Raw genomic sequence first — 16016 nt, 5'->3', positions numbered from 1 at the left:
AGTCAATCTGAAAAATTTACAAATAAAAAATATGAACTGAAATTTCAGAAAACATCATGTACATTCGAATGCATTCAGATTAATACTACCTAGGACAGAAGGGGAAAGAAAAATAGCAGACATTAAAAATCTACACAACCATCAGATAAAACTTCGAAGGATATACTTTCAACAACAAACACAGGATTCAGCACTCCATGCAAGCATATGCAGTTCTGAAAAGCAATATACACCACTAAGCTTAAATGAGAGCACAACCCAGAAAAATGAAGACATTATAGCTATTGAAGTAAAAGTTAACCAATAGAAGAGCATGACTCTCCATAGAAGACATCCCCATGAGTTGAACAGACTAGATATTAACAAGGTAGCACCAAACATCTTAACTCAAGCATTGGAGACCTCTTTCCAGAAACAGGAGGTTTCTGTGTGGCAATACAGGACCAGGTGGTTAACACAAAAAAAAAGATCAAAAATACATATTAAAAGTCCAACAAATTCAAGATGATGAATGTAGAAAATGTCAAGAAAAACCAGAAACAACTCAACACAAAACAGGATCCTGTAGCACTTTAACACAATCTGATTACTTACACAGGCACAATCAAGTGGTAGGTATCATTCATCAAAATCTTGACTTAAAATATAAATTCATAAATGAAATCACACTTTACTATAAATACAAGCCTGATCCAGTTTTAGAGTCAGAATCCCACAAATTATATTATGATTGATCAGTTATTAGATATAACTGATCAGTTATAATAACCATCCAGATATAATAATACAGGATAAACAAGCAAGAACAACTTATTTAATAGATACAGTGTAGTCACACCCGTACTGTAACATACAGAAACCAGTACGTGAAAATCACCAGAAATATGCTTAAATAAAAGTGGAAATTGAAAGACCTTAGAACATTAACAAGGTATACATTGTCCCATTAGTAATATCTACAACTGGCGTCATCCCAAAGGCATGACACTATAGCATTAAACAATTAGGGCTACATATCTTCAGAAAACCACAATACTAAACACCACTAGAATAGTCTTAAAGTTCCTAACAACTGATAAGTGAGTGTGCTTGGTTATGCCCGTACTTCAGGTTTTAACTGCTTGAACTGAGAAAAAAATTAAAAATAATAATAAACACAATAAATATAAATACATATAGCCTATATAGCTTATATAAATAGATTGATTGTATGTCCATAAAGTAATGCCTGGTTGTGTGAAGGGGTGGGTTAGTGGGTGGGGGTGTTGATCAGCCTCACTGCTTGGGAAAAGTCTCTGTTTTTGAGTCTGGTGGTCCTGCCAAGTGGCTTTCTCCCTGATGGGAATTGGACAAGCAGTCCATGAGCAGGTGTGTGGGATCCTTCATGATGCTACTGGCCCTTTTCCTGCACCTTTCTGTATATATGCCCTTGCCTGGTGCCAGTGATGCAATGGGCAGTTTTGACTACCCATTACAGATCTTTCATGTCTAGCACAGTGTGGCAGCTTGCTAGGATGCTCTCTACTGTGTACCTGTAGAGTAACGTCGGTATGCACGTGCATAGTTCAGCTCTCTTCAGCCTCCTCAGAAGGTGGAAGCATTGGTGAGCTTGCCTGATTGTGTAGGATGTACTCTGGGACCATGAGAGGTGGTGTGAGATATGCACTCCGAGGACTTTGAAACCTCTTACAGTTTCCACTGCTGTGCCGCTGGTGTAGAGAGGTGTGTGAGTAGTGTGAGTTCTCCTGAAGTCGATAACCATCTCCTGTGTCTTGTTAACACTAAGGAAGAGGTTATTTGCTTGGTACGGGGCTACAAACTCTTCCACCTCCATTCTGTAGGCTGCCTCATGTTGGAATATAATTGAAAGTGGTGCATACAAATGTATAGGTAAAGCCATGCAAGAGAGACTCCGGTCAGATCTCAGTAGGTTCCACTTTTTTTTTTGCATTGTTACCTCTTGGAGAAAACCCACAGAGATACCAATAATGAGAGCAGATATTGATCTTATTCAAGAATGAAACAGTACCAATGAAATAAGAAACCATTTTAAGGTCAGCACTGAAAGATAGATACAAAATATAAAACACGAGTGCATTGATCTTCTCTAGGCATACAAATAATAAACAGATAGGAAGAGAAGGGAACAGCTGTTTAGAGATATAATTCATGAAAGCAGAAAGCACGTCTGAGTTACTGAGTACTCTGTAATTATGTGGCAAGGAAGTTGATGCAGGCAGCTCAAATTGATAAAGATATTCCATTAGAATGAATCACAACCAGGTTTAATATCACTGATATATGTTGTGACATTTGTAGTTTTGTGACAGCAGTACAGGGCAATACATAATAAAATACTATAAATTATAGTAAGTATATACAAAAGAATAAGTTAAATTAGTGCAAAAAGAGAGGAAAAAGTAGTGAGGTAGTGTTCATGTGTTGACTCATTGTCTATTCAGAGGGGAAGAAGCTGTTCCTCAAATGTTAAATTGCATCTTCAGGTTACTGTACTCTTCTCTGACGGTTGCATTAAGAACAGAGCATGTCCTGGGCAATGATGGGGCGGGGGGGGGAAATTCCTTAATAATGGCTTGCTGTACCTGAAGTCAGCAAGTCTCAAGGACCACATGAAACGCATCCCGTGTTGATGAGAGAAGCAAGTGTGGGCATTATATGGGCCTAGTGACAGAGGAATGGGAAAATGCAGATGTTACCTACAGTTTTTACGCAAAATAGAAAGAGCAGATATAATCCTAGCAACAGTAAACCAGTTTGTGATATAGGAATTTTTAGAAGCAATAATCCAGGCAAAATTAGCAGAGTGAAGATTAATTCATTCATGTTGGCATAGATCTGTGAAAATAAAGTTGCTTACCGAAATTATTGAATTTTTAGTTAAACTAGAGTGTTGGTTAGGGTGACATGGTTAAGTGTATGATCATTCAAAAGGAATTTGGAAAAACATCACAGGTGGTGCGCAATCCAGCAGACTGTGGAGTAATTATCTTGGATGCTTATGTTGCGATCGCAAGACCCTGTTGGACGTTGGTAATGCAGAACACTGCGATTCTGATTCACCGGTTCATTGGTGAGACTGATGGCGGGGGAGCTGCATGACCTCCGTTGTGGCACGGATAAGGCCCTCATTCATGCCTCTGGGTTGCCTGTTGCAGCTGCCAAAGAAGGCCACGCTGGAGCTGGCAGCGTGCTGTTGGAACCCATGCTGAGTTGGCGGCTAGCCCTTCCCATCATTGCTGCCCTCCAATGTTCACTCAATGAGAGTCAAGTTGGATTGCGTTTGTCAGCAGCTGCATTATGTGATATGAGGAACTGCTATGGTTTTGTTCCACAGAAACATGGCTCCAGGACAATATCTATGCCCCATCAATCTATAGAACATGACACTCAGGGTCTTGCACTATATATATTTTGTAATTGTATGTTATTCTGCTATCATAATTAGATGTGCCTCATGTGCTTTGTTCTGTGTGTATCTGTTGATTCTATGTTTTGCACCTTGCGCCCAGAGGAACACTGTTTCATTTGGCAACATTCACATGTATGGTTGAATGATAATTAAACTTGAACTTGAGACAAAGTTCAAACTCGTGGAATAAGAAGTGCAAAGGCAGCATGAATAAGAAACTAGCTTGGAGAAGTACAGCAGTTATATAAATTTTCTTTTGTGCGGGGATGCACTGACTTAAGAAAGACAACAGTAGCACTCACCAGAAGTCAAAGCAGTGCATCAATCACTTCCAGTCAAAGTAAATTGATTATCAAAGTGATATACAGTATGATGGTGTAATCCGGGTCATATTACGATCGAGGAACGTGTTTGTAGATATTGAAATTTTTATGCTCCGGCCATATTCCACCGAGATACAACACTGGGCATCACGGGAGGTTGTTCCTGCCTGTGGCCATCGAACTTTGCAGCTCCTCCAATAGGCTGGTCCTGGACTTATTTCCATCTGGCATAGTTTGCATTTTGTTGTTTGATTGTTTGTGGTTTTTATATTGCTACATTTATGCTCTATTCGTGGTTGGCGTGGCTGTAATGAAACCCAATTTCCCTTGGGATCAATAAATTATATCTATCTATCTATCTAAGTTTCCTATAGTGATGAAGTATAGCACCAAGGGGTGCAGCCTCAGAATAGGACATTCCTTTAGAGCAGAAATGAGGAGGAAACCTTTTAGCCAAAGGGTGGTGAATCTGTGGAATTCATTGTTACAGATGGCTGTCGAAGCCAAGTCATTAGGTATATTTAAAGTGAAGATTGATGCGTTCTTTACTGAAGTAACACACACAAAATGCTGGAGGAGCTAGCAGGCTAGGCAGCAACTATGGAAAAGGAGTACACTTAATTTTTCAGGCCGAGACTCTTCAGCAAGACAGGGAAAAAAAGATGAGGAGTCAGAGTAAAAGGGTGGGGGGCAGGGGAGGGAGAAACACAAGGTGATAGGTGAAACTGAGATTTGGAGGGAGTGGTGAAGTAAACATCTGGGAAGTTGATTGGTTACAGAGATACAGGGCTGGAGAAGGGGGAATCTAATAGGAGAGGACAGAAGGCCATGTAAGAAAGAAAAAGGGGGAAGGAGCACCAGAGGGAGGCAATAGGCAGGCAAGGAGATAAAGTGAGAGAGGGAAAGGGGAATGGGATTTGAGGGGGGCATTGCTGGAAGGTTGAGAAACCATTGTTCATGCCATCTGGTTGGAGGCTACCCAGACGGTATATAAGGTGTTGCTCCTCCAACCTGAGTGTGGCCTCATTGTGACATCAGAGGAGGCCACAGCTAGACATGTTGGGATGGGAATAGGAAATAGAATTAAAATTGATGGCCACTGGGAGATCCTTCTTTCTCTGGTGATGGAGCGTAGATGCTCGGCGAAGCAGCCTCCCAATCCTCATTGTGTCTCATCAATATACAAGATGCCACACTCGGAGCACCAGATACAAAAGATAAGCCCAACAGACTCACTGGTGAAGTGTTGCCTCACCTCGAAAGCCTTGAATAGTAGTAAGGGAGGAGGTGTAGGGGCAGGTGTAGCAATTGTTCTACTTGCAAGGATAAGTGCCAGGAGGGAGATCAGTGGGGAGAGATGAATGGACAAGGGAAAGCAGAAAGAGGGGAGGAGGGAAAGATCTGTTTGGTGGTGGGATCCCATTGGAGATAGCATAAGTTATGGAGAATTATGTGCTGGATGCGGAGGCTGAGGGGGTGGTAGTAAGGGCAAGAGGATCCCTATCCCTGGTGAGGTGGCAGGAGGATGGGTAGGATGGGGTGAGGGCAGATGTGAGAAAAATGGAAGAGATGCAGTTGAGGGCATCATTGATGATGGAGGAAGGGAAGACACTTTTTCTGAAGAAGGAGGACATCTCCTTTGTTCTGGAATGAAAAGCCTCATCCTGAAGGCAGATGAGGCAGGGAAGGAGAAATTGAGAGAAGGGGATGGCATTTTACAAGTAAGAGGGTGGGAAGAGGTATCGTCCAGGTAGTTCTGAGAGTCAGTGGGTTTGTAATAGACATCAGTGGATAAAGTGTTTCTAGAGACAGAGACAGAGAGATCAAGAAAGGGGAGGAAAGTGCTGGAAATGGACCAGGTAAATTACGTTCTTTATTACTAAGGTTACAGGGAGAAGACAGCAGAGTAGTTATGGGGGTGTGGTCCTTCATTGATTCTATTCTGGTTAATATTCTGCTGTGGATTTATTGAATATGCCCACAGAAAATGAATCTCAAGGATTGTATATGGTGGTGTTTATGTACATTAATAATAAGATTACTTTGAACTTTGAGAAGGATAATAAATCTCCATAACTCAATGGGCCAAATAGCTTAATTCTGCTCCTCTGTCTGATTTTCTTATACTACCCTGAGAGTCATTTACTTGCAGGCATTTACAGGACAATAAAGAAATACAATAGAATTTATGAAAAACCTTATATAAGCAAAGACTGACAAACAACTGACGTGCAAAAGAAGACAAACTCTGCAAATAAATAAATAAATAATACTGAGAACATGAGTTGTAGACTCCTTGAAAGTGAGTCTACATGTTGCAGAGCTAGTTTACCATTGAAGGGATGTTTCAGATGTGATAGAGGCAGAGGAATGAAAGGTGGTGGGGTGGGGGGTAGCGTTGCTTGTCAGGGGAAATGTTACAGCAGTGCTCAGGCAGGACAGATTAGAGGGCTTGTCTACTGAGTCCTTATGGGTGGAACTGAGAAACAGGAAAGGTATGGCCACATTAGTGGAGTTGTATTATAGACCACCCAATAGTCAGCGAGAATTGGAGGAGCAAATCTGCAGAGAGATAGCAGGCAACTACAGGAAACATTAAAGTTGTGGTGGAAGGGGATTTTAATTTTCCATATATTGATTGGGATTCCCATACTGTTAGGTGTCTAGATGGGTTAGAGTTTGTAAAATGTGTTCAGGAAAGTTTTCTAAATCAATATATAGAGGTACCAACTAGAGGGGATGCAATATTAGATCTCCTATTAGGAAACGAGTTCGGACAAGTGACGGAAGTGTGTGTAGGGGAACACTTTGGTTCCAGTGATCATAACACCATTAGTTTCACCTTGATCATGGATAAAGATAGATCTGGTTCTAGGGTTGAGGTTCTAAACTGGAAGAAGGTCAAATTTGAAGAAATGAGAAAGGATCTAAAAAGCATGGATTGGGACAGGTTGTTCTCTGCAAGGATGTGATTGGTAAGTGGGAAGTCTTCAAAGGAGAAATTTTGAGAGTGCAGAGCTTGTATGTTACCGTTAGGATTAAAGGCAAAGTGAATAGGAATAAGGAACCTTGGTTCTCAAGGGATATTGCAACTCTGATAAAGAAGAATAGAGAGTTGTATGACATGTATAGGAAACAGGGAGTAAATAAGGTGCTTGAGGAGTATAAAAAGTGCAAGAAAATACTTAAGAAGGAAATCTGGAAGTCTAAAAGAAGACATGAGGTTGTCTTGGCAGTCAAAGTGAAGGATAATCCAAAGAGCTTTTACAGGTATATTAAGAGTAAAAGGATTGTAAGGGATAAAATTTGTCCTCTTGAAGATCAGAGTGGTCGGCTATGTGTGGAACCAAAAGAAATGGGGGAGATCTTAAATGGGTTTTTTGCATCTGTATTTACTAAAGAAACTGGCATGAGGTCTATGGAATTAAGGGAAACAAGTAGTGAGGTCATGGAAACTGTACAGATTGAAAAGGAGGAGGTGCTTGCTATCTTGAGGCAAATTAAAGTGGATAAATCCTCAGGACCTGACAGGGAATTCCCTCGGACTTTGAAGGAAACTAGTGCTGAAATTGCAGGGGCCCTGGCAGATATATTTAAAATGACGGTGTCTAAGGGTGAGGTGCTGGAGGATTGGACAATGGCTCATGTTGTTCCGTTGTTTAAAAAAGGATGAAAAGTAATCCAGGAAATTATAGACCGGTAAGTTTGACGTCGGTAGCGGGTAAGTTATTGGAGGGAGTAGTAAGAGACAGAATCTACAAGCATTTGGATAGACAGGGACTTATTAGAGAGAGTCAACATGGCTTTGTGCGTGGTAGGTCATGTTTGACCAATCTATTGGAGTTTTTCGAGGAGGTTACCAGGAAAGTGGATGAAGGGAAGGCAGTGAATGTTGTCTACATGGACTTCAGTAAGGCCTTTGAAAAGGTCCCACATGGGAGGTTAGTTAGGAAAATTCAGTCGCTAGGTATACATGGAGAGGTGGTAAATTGGATTAGACATTGGCTCAATGGAAGAAGCCAAAGAGTGGTAGTAGAGGATTGCTTCTCCAAGTGGAGGCCTGTGACTAGTGGTGTGCCACAGGGATCAGTGCTGGGTCCATTGTTATTTGTCATCTATATCTATGATCTGAATGATAATGTGGTAAATTGGATCAGCAAATTTGCTGATGATACAAAGATCGGAGGAGTAGTGGACAGTGAGGAAGGTTTTCAAAGCTTGCAGAGGGATTTGGACCAGCTGGAAAAATGGGCTGAAAAATGGCAGATGGAGTTTAATACAGACACTTTGGAAGGATGAACCAAGGTAGAACATACAGGGTAAACGGTAAGGTACTGAGGAGTGCAGTAGAACAGAGGGATCTGGGAATACAGATGCAAAATTCCCTAAAAGTGGAGTCACAGGTAGATATGGTCGTAAAGAGAGCTTTTGGTACATTGGCCTTTATTAATCAAAGTATTGAGTATAAGAGCTGGAATGTTATGATGAGGTTGTATAAGGCATTGGTGAGGCCGAATCTGGAGTATTGTGTTCAGTTTTGGTCACCAAATTACAGGAAGAATATTAATAAGGTTGAAAGAGTGCAGAGAAGGTTTACAAGGATGTTGCTGGGACTTGAGAAACTCAGTTACAGAGAAAGGTTGAATAGGTTAGGACTTTATTCCCTGGAGCATAGAAGAATGAGGGGAGATTTGATAGAGGTATATAAAATTATGATGGATATAGATAGAGTGAATGCAAGCAGGCTTTTTCCACTGAGGCAAGGGGAGAAAAAAAACAGAGGATATGGGTTCAGGGTGAAGGGGGAAAACTTTAAAGGGAACATTATTGGGGGCTTCTTCACACAGAGAGTGGTGGGAGTGTGGAATGAGCTGCCAGACGAGATGGTAAATGAGGGTTCTTTTTTAACATTTAAGAATAAATTGGACAGATACACGGATGAGAGGTGTATGGAGGGATATGGTCCATGTGCAGGTCAGTGGGACTAGGCAGAAAATGGTTCGGCACAGCCAAGAAGGGCCAAAAGGCCTGTTTCTGTGCTGTAGTTTTTCTATGGTTTCTATGGGAGTGAAGTTATCCCTGCTGGTTCAGAAGCTTGATGGTTGTAGGGTAATAACTGTTCCTGAACCTGGTGGTGTGTGACCTAAGACTCCTGTACCGCCTACCTGATAGTAATATTGAGAAGAGAGCATGGCCTGGATGGTAGAGGTGCTTGATGGTGGATGCTGCTTTCTTGTGCCAGTGCTCCTTATAAGAGTTTGCAGATCACAGAAAACTTGGAAATATGGCAAGCAGTAATGGAGACAATAATATTTGAAGAGGACATAATCAAGCTGGTGGAATGAGAGGGCAAATGGCAGATGAAACTTAATACGGAAGGATCCCAAATGGTACAAATGGACATGGAGAGAATGTTTCTGATAGTGAGGGAAATTGGGACCAGAAGGCACAATCTCAGAATACAAGGATATCACTTTATAAAAGAATCAAGGTGAAATCTCTTCAGTTAGATGGTGGTGATTCTGCAGAGTTCATTGCCACAGATGGCAATGGAGGCCAAGTTGTTGGGTATATTTAAAGTGGAGTTGGTAAGTTCTTGATTAATCAGGGTGTCAAAGGCTATGGGGAGAAGGCAGAAGAATGGGGTTAAGAGGGATGCTAAATCAGCTGTAATAAAATGGTGGAGTGGACTTGATAGGCCAAATGGCCTTATTCTGCTCCTATGCTTTATGGTCTTGGTAGGAAGAACAAAGAGAGACAATATAACAATCACAATCCTAGAGGGTGCGCAGGAGCAGAAAGACCTTGACGCATGAACATAGCTTTGAAAATGCCACGGCAGATTGAAAATGCAATTAACAGGGCCTCAAAATAGATTTTATAAATAGAATGCAAAAGTGAGCAAAAGTTGATTAAAATGCTCATTTAGCCTCAAATAGAATGTGGCATTCAATATTGGAGACTGCACTTGGGAAGTACCGGAAGTTTTGGAAAGGGTCCAAATAAGTCCAGGGGCAAGGAACATGCGGCAGGTGTAGCTACCACAGCTGGGGCCATTCTGCATACAACAGAGAATATGGAAAGTGTTAGAGGGCTTTGAATTTAGGAGATGCCCGGACTCCAGGTAGAATATACACAGTGTGAAGTTATTCCCTTTGATGAAATAGGCAAGAACAAAAGTAAATAGGTTTAAATCAACAAAGCTATTAGGAGAAAAACATATGATTGACTATTGCAGAAACCTTTACAGTATGACACTGCCAAAGTCATTGAGTCTATTTTAAGTGGAGGCTGATAGTTCTTGATTATTAAAGGCGTCAAAGGTCACGGGAAGAATGCAGGACAATATGGTTGAGAAGGAAAATAAATCAGCCAATATTAAATGGCGGAGCAGAAACATTGGGCTGAAGGTCTAACTGTGTTCAATGTTTTATGTATTATGTATCTTCAAGCCTATTGCCTGACTAGATTCAGGAATAAAAAATAGATTCAATCTATCTATCAAGATATAAGAGTTAACACTAAAAAATAACAAATTTGTAGGATTACTGAAAAGAAAACTCCACAGGGACTGGAAACAGGTGAGCTGTAAACATATTATGATACGATCGAGGCGGAGAGTGTGAACTCCCAGGTATCAGGTCAGAGAGTGGGTGTGTGCCTGAGACCCTGACGGGAGTGGTCAGTCAGTTCAAAGTCGGAGTCGGCCTTGCACGGACTCCGAGGCAAAGAGCGGGACCCCAAGTAGCCCAGTATTACCGAGAGCTGGCAGATAAGAGGAAGGTGGTGGTTAAAAGCTCACGGCGGCCGGAGAGGACTGGCCATCGTGCTTTTGCGAAGTGTTCGGAATATCCTGTGAATGGGTCGACAGGTCCCACAATACCCGCGCCCCCCATCCCCTTCCCCCCTCCCCAAAGAATCTAACGCATTGCGAAACGAACAGAGTGAAGGACCACCTACGAAGATGTGTATGGTCAGCCTAGATCTCCACTGACACCAGCAGCAACAACAACACGGAATCCAACAGGAAAGACGCCATATAGACTATACAGAGAAGACACTGATAAAAGGTACCCAGAGCGTGAACCAGCTTTCAAGCCTTCCACGTAAACAATGGGCAGATACTTGTAAATGTCCTGGTCCAATAATGTACTGAGGCCAATAGAACAACTACAGATCCTGAAAGAGGCCGGGGCATGATGGAGTAACATTGCGATCACCACAACAACCTGAACAGCCACGCGGAAACCTGGACACATCCTTAACCGCACAGACTGAAACAACGCCCGTTCTCTGGAACTTGACGAGATAGCAAGGCGCAATTCCGTTTACATGGGCAGGTCTCAATAGTATAATTGAGCGATTTCACGGGTAGATGCTAGAAAATTATCCTTTAGTTGAAGAGCCGCCCTCCAACCTAGTTGAGCGGGACCTCTCTGAACTGCTGGTGCCGTGGTGGGCATAAGCAAAAAATTCGCGCGGTGTGGTATGAATGGTCTAGACAATCTTCTTACTTTAACGGAAATAACTCGTTCCAACTTTTTATTTTTACGTTATTACTAATGTTAACATGTACTGTTAAACACAAGATAGTCATGTAGTTTGTATCGTTCCACTCAGTATGTACATTCGCGATTTGCTTCGGACAGTAATTTTATTTAAAGTGGGTAGCTTGCACATTGACCAGACTCAACACACCAGTTATTTAAAACCGTTCTGTTGAAATAATAAAGAAATATTGAGTTGGCTTCGGTCATAATAGACAGAAAGAAACACTGGAAAAGTTAAATATTTAAGATAACATATCATTCTCCAGAACATTTTTTCTACTCACAGCATAAACACATTTTCGATTATGACGCTGCTGCACAGTATCGACTACTATTTATATTTGAAGTTTATAACACACATTAAACATACAGTCACAATCATTCGCTGCTGGTAAACGGTCAGTTACAAAATGACAACAGGCTGACCACAATTACTGTGATAGTCGAAATAAAAACAGAAACAGCCGAACATACTAGGGACGTCTAGCTGCATATGTGGACAGGCAGAATCAACATCTTATCATGATAGTTATGTCTAGCATCTGAGACTGTTTTCACACAGGTGTTGCCTGACCTGTTGGGTACAGCATTTACAATTATAAGCGACATCTACACAGTGCTAGCAACACACACAAAATGCTGGAGGAACTCACAGGCCAGGCAACATCCGTGGGAAAGAGTACAGTCGACGTTACGGGCCGAGACCTCAGCAAAATGCTGAAGGAACTCAGCTTGTCCGGCCGCGAATAAACAAACAATTGATGTTTCAGGCCAAGACTCTTCATCAGGATGGATCCTGAACGGGTCTCGGCACGAAACTTCGACTCTTTATTCATTTCCATAGATGTTGTTTGACCTGCTGAGTTCTTCCCGCATTTTTGCGTGCATTGTTTCGGAATTCTCGCATCTGCAGAATCTCTTGTCTTGTTTTTACTTTATATAGCGGCTGTTCATATCAGTTTATACTCAATTGTCTGTAATCCCTTAAGAATGTTCATTAACTTTTGGAAAGTGAACTTTGCTTTAGCAAGTACAAATGAGCCATTCTAAAACGCTTAAAATCATTATGCATTTTAAAGACCGGCACTGCGCGTTATTGGAGTAAGAAAATTAGGTTAAGTCTGTTAAGAATAAACACGTTAATTCTTAAAGATGTGCGCTTAAGTTTCAGTGTGCAAACTGGGATTTGTAGCTGAGATAAATAAAATCGCATTAAGCTAAAATCGATCATATGATCGAGGTATTAAAGTAATATGATTGTAAAATCATAGCATCGAAGCCACTGATTTAATGTAAATAGTAAAGCGATTAGAAGGTGTTGGGGATTTTCGCTCCTCAGGAAATAGCAGGGGTTTAAACTCGCTGTCTGAAAGGGCATTGAATGCAAGAACCATTTACGAATTGAAATCTCGGATTAGTCTATATCGCTCTATTTTTTCTGTGGGGATAAATAGGATGGAGCGAATGGATCTCTGGATAGAATTAATCAGTATGATTTTATGATTATTAATCTGTTTACCTCATACTTCGAAGTGAATATATTAATAACTTTTATAGTCCGTTTCCAGTTGAATTTAGTTCACAATCTACAAAACAATTCTAATAAAATGGTTTTGGGCTGTACACTGAGAATACAATGCATTTTATAATATTAAACATAAATGTGGCATTTTGCTTCCAGTAACAAGAAATTCTGAACGCAGAAATGTCTCTTTCCAACACACGCTTACTTACTTACAAGCACACACACACACACACACACACACACACACACACACAGTTTCGCTGTCTCCCTTAATTAAGTAGTTATTTACATTATCAGTGGAAGACAAACAGTACAGGCTGACATTTTCTTTTCACTTGATTGCCCCTCCCTACAAACCTCCCCCTCACGTCTCAAGTCGGCAAACTCCATAGGTCATTGTGTTGGCCTGAAACCGAGCAGACGCGACTAATGCAATCATCAAGCTGATCTAAACTATATTAAAATAATCTAGTAAAGGGGGATCTTACTGTTTACCGTTTAGATATAATTAAATTTAAGTCGCTGTCAGGAGCCAGTTATGACCAACTAAGAGACAACAAACACCACAATTGCTCGCAGTACAATCAGCTCATTTACTGCTCATCCTTGAGATAATTATATCTTCACAGTTTTGATATCCTCATCTATTAATCAAATTCGTTGCGGCCTTTCACAACATCAACTGAACGACTTACTTCGAAAATAGTGTATGACAATTTTTGTTCATTTTTAGACTAAGTAAAATTGTGATTTCCCCGGCTCGTTTGTTTTTACTTGAAATTTTCACTGTTTTAAGACTTGAAAGAAATCAAGGCTGGTAGTCTGTTGCTTTTCCGAAACTCACCTGAAATTGCCGATATTATCGTTGGAAACGCAAAATTTCACGACGCGACATAAAGTTATTTGTCGGCAACAAATTAAAGATCACGATGCTGCTGCCAATCGAGATGTGAGCATGAAGACAGCCTCCGAGTAAAAGCCAAAATAACTCCCTGCGTAAGTGTTAAGATAACCGCTTGCACTGGCGGAGATACAATTATCTTCAGTTAAAAAAAAATTTTGAAATGGCCAAAACTGTAAATGAAAAGATTCATATTAGAGATTCTTTCTTGAAGAAAGAAATATAGTGCTGATATAAACCGCCCCCCCAACACTACCACCACCAAAATAAACAATCTTAATCAATTAAATAACACGGGCGAAGAATCATTCTGAATCTATGTTGTAAAATGTCTCCAGCGTGCTCATTATTGGGGAGCATTTGACAATGGCAACTGCTCAAGGTCGTTTTGTAAAAAATAAATGTGTAATAAATGCAATTTTAACGTATTTTTTTACAGAATTAAATAATGCATGGCCTTTTTAGATTGGGATATTGTTTGTAAAGTAATTTGCAGATTATTTTACATATTATTTTACATCAGAACCAGGTTGAATATCACCGGCAAATCCACAGTAACCTATCAATATTGTAATGTTTTATAAATTACAATTAAAAAGGAAAGAAATGGCCAGTTGAACTGGCTTGTAACGCGCTGTTGTCCGGTTCAGGGATGATGGAGGTAGAACAGCGACCGTCGTTCAACCTGACCCAAGTTACTCTAACTTGGTTGTAACTTGTATTTCTTTCCTGTAATGAAAATCCGTACTGATCTCGGACGAAATCTTTTAAAAAGGTTATGAATGTTACCAGGATTTGCTGTACAGTATGGAGATATTGCCCTAAAGGGAGAATGAGCAGAGAATGCAGGCTGAGGAAACACCAGCAAAAGCTTTTACTTAATTCAACTCGTTCTAAAAAATCATGCGCGTTTAATCCATGCCACGGATGCTAACAATCTCCCTAACTGGCTGGAATGGAGGCAAATGCTTTCGAATTATCCTTTGTGATTTAGAAACAGCAGGTCAGAAGGAATCCTCAATTGACTTTACAGCGGCACGGAGCTTCTTTCCTGAATCGGTCATATTCCCATAGTTAGGCCGGATTATCTATTCCAACAGCGAACTGTAGTATGGACAAGAAAAAAAGAACGATCTACCCCTCCCCCCCCTTTTATTCCCCATAAAATCAGAGACTTGGAACAACATATGTAGTCAAAAATTGACAACACTGGATTAGATGGAAATGATTATTTATCCCAGGCTCATAAGTAGAAGAATTATACCGTACTCTGTAAAATTCTTTAAATCAGAATATTAGTAGTGAAACACTTGCATTTATATGGCGCCTTTCATGCACGTCGTGCAATATCCTAGAGCGATTTGCTACCGGAAAACTTATACAGATGTGCTAACGATTTCTGTCATGTTTCACATATTGAAGCCATATCGAGTGTTATGTGCGGTGTACTTAGATGTAACTACATTTCTTATACTTTGTTTTTTACGAGAAAAGATTTTAATATATTCAAACTGTTTTAAGTAATCTCTCACTGCGGTGAAGTTAGCATGTAAATTCAGCACTTTGGAGCGGCAGCAGTAGATAGACTAACTGAAAATTTAAATTTAAACTCCAAGGACTGTGAAACGCGGCGTCCCGTCATTGTCGGTCACGGGGCGTGCTCGCTGTCTTTGTTAACGCACTTTCACAGTTTGCATAACTTGAGACTTAATATTCAAATCTGATGTGAGTTGGAATTGATTTCTATTAATATTAAACAAGGGCTCCTTTCAGACATGCGCATCACAAGGTTATAGATGGATTCCATACTTTGTCATGTTCTGCCCCATGAACATAGAAACAGCCTTCTTGACAACGTTCAGTAAGGAAGCAATGCCCACAAACATAAAGATGTCAAAACGGAGTCCCATAGAAATCAGAATTCTCTTATTAATGCTAAACTTGTCAATTATTTCCTTAATAGTTCATTTGTTAGAATTACCGTGTTTCCTTTTTGTATTTAGGCATTTCACCGTTCTATAGACCTCATGGAGTGAATCGAGAATACCTGACTCATGTCAGAAGCAGTTCTTTCACTTTACTATTGCTATTTTGTCATTTTGTTCCTTTTTTCAAAATCAAGTATTATGTTGATGCTTGAGTAGGAATCCGTGTAATCTGCTTTCACATTGTTAGCGCTCTTCAAATTGGATTATGACGCCAAACGAATCGGTTCCCTGTTTCTTTAAGAAGTGCTCTGCTATGTAAATACAGTGCTGGAGGAGGAGGAGGAGGAGGAGGAGGAGGA

The 16016-nt window shown here is 40.6% G+C and overlaps 1 long non-coding RNA gene across 1 annotated transcript in view; it reads right to left on the bottom strand.

The window, feature by feature from the left end:
- The window catches only part of LOC134360297 (uncharacterized), a 98263-nt gene extending 82332 nt beyond the window's left edge, over positions 1-15931 (bottom strand). Inside the window, exons 1-2 of the long non-coding RNA XR_010021310.1 lie at positions 15711-15931; positions 13673-13902 (exon numbers count right to left, since the gene is read on the bottom strand). This is a non-coding gene — a long non-coding RNA (uncharacterized LOC134360297). The remainder of the gene's footprint in view (positions 1-13672; positions 13903-15710) is intronic.
- Between the last annotated feature and the right edge of the window lie 85 nt (positions 15932-16016).

This window comes from Mobula hypostoma, chromosome 2 (genome assembly GCF_963921235.1).
Source record: "Mobula hypostoma chromosome 2, sMobHyp1.1, whole genome shotgun sequence".
NCBI lineage: Eukaryota > Metazoa > Chordata > Chondrichthyes > Myliobatiformes > Myliobatidae > Mobula > Mobula hypostoma.
This window is presented reverse-complemented; position numbering and strand designations above follow the sequence as displayed.